Raw genomic sequence first — 1,114 nt, 5'->3', positions numbered from 1 at the left:
ACGTTACGTAGTTGTGTACAACTATCGTTCTTCTCTTCTTACTCTCTCTCTCTCTCTCTCTCTCTCTCCTCTCTCTCTCTCTGTCTCTCTTTTTCTTCTTTTTCTTTATTACGCTTTTTTACTTTTGACACACGTCGGCTTCAAGATGCGTAATCAGAGATCCAAATCAAAGTGAAGCTACTACCTATATGGCGAAACTCGAGAGCCCCGGTTGCTACTCGGTACCACAACGCCGCGCCGTTCCAACAATCATAAGAGCGCGCAGCTCTCTTGGGTGAGACGACCGTAATTTATATAACGCCAGGAATGGCTTTTCTTCCATACCGGGGGCCGTCGGGAAAAGAATGACCGATCCGTTCGAGGCGCGAGACTCATCGTTTTGAATTGATTATGCAAATTAACCGCGCGCTCACCTTCGCGTCGCGACTCGACGTACGCGTGCAGGGTCGGGTCTTCGTACGGCCAAGTAATTCTCTCGGTGCCCTTACGCTAAGAATGATAAAAATATACCCTGAGAGAATTAATCTTGTCTTTAAGTCTGCAAAGTTAACGTATGTGCATATCAATTATATCCTGATATTTGAATGAAAAAGAAATGCGTGCGACCATTTATTACAAAAGCAACGATTCATAAACGACTTATAAAGCGGTTTAGTCTAAGAAAGCTTTGTAATATTGAATAATAAAATTATAAGATGTAAGCTACGTAAAGTCTACTATTCTTTGAGAACTCCTACCCTACACAGGCTTTCTTAAAGTGCCTTGACCATGGATATATGTAGTTATAGAAGCAACATTGCAAGGGAAACTTTTTCCACCTTCCAGGCATCCCGTGATTCCTGCTACGTATTTTCAAGCCGCGTTTACTATCATGACAAGCGTTTATATTAATTAATTAACTTCTGACTTGGCATTTATCTCGTTGCATCGTTTGCCGCTTTAGCGCTTTCAAACTGTAGAACCGAGAGTTCTCGCAATCTGAACATCTACAATTCGCTCAAACTCAAAAGATAAGATGAAACGATGTTTGATAATCTCGGAACGATATCCTTTGAGTCATCGTACGGCACTCGGAAAGATTTCTATGAACGAGCCTCTGATAAATGGACTTCTG

The sequence above is a fragment of the Atta cephalotes genome, assembly GCF_000143395.1.
Source record: "Atta cephalotes unplaced genomic scaffold scaffold00001, whole genome shotgun sequence".
In the NCBI taxonomy this organism is placed as follows: domain Eukaryota; kingdom Metazoa; phylum Arthropoda; class Insecta; order Hymenoptera; family Formicidae; genus Atta; species Atta cephalotes.
This window is presented reverse-complemented; position numbering follows the sequence as displayed.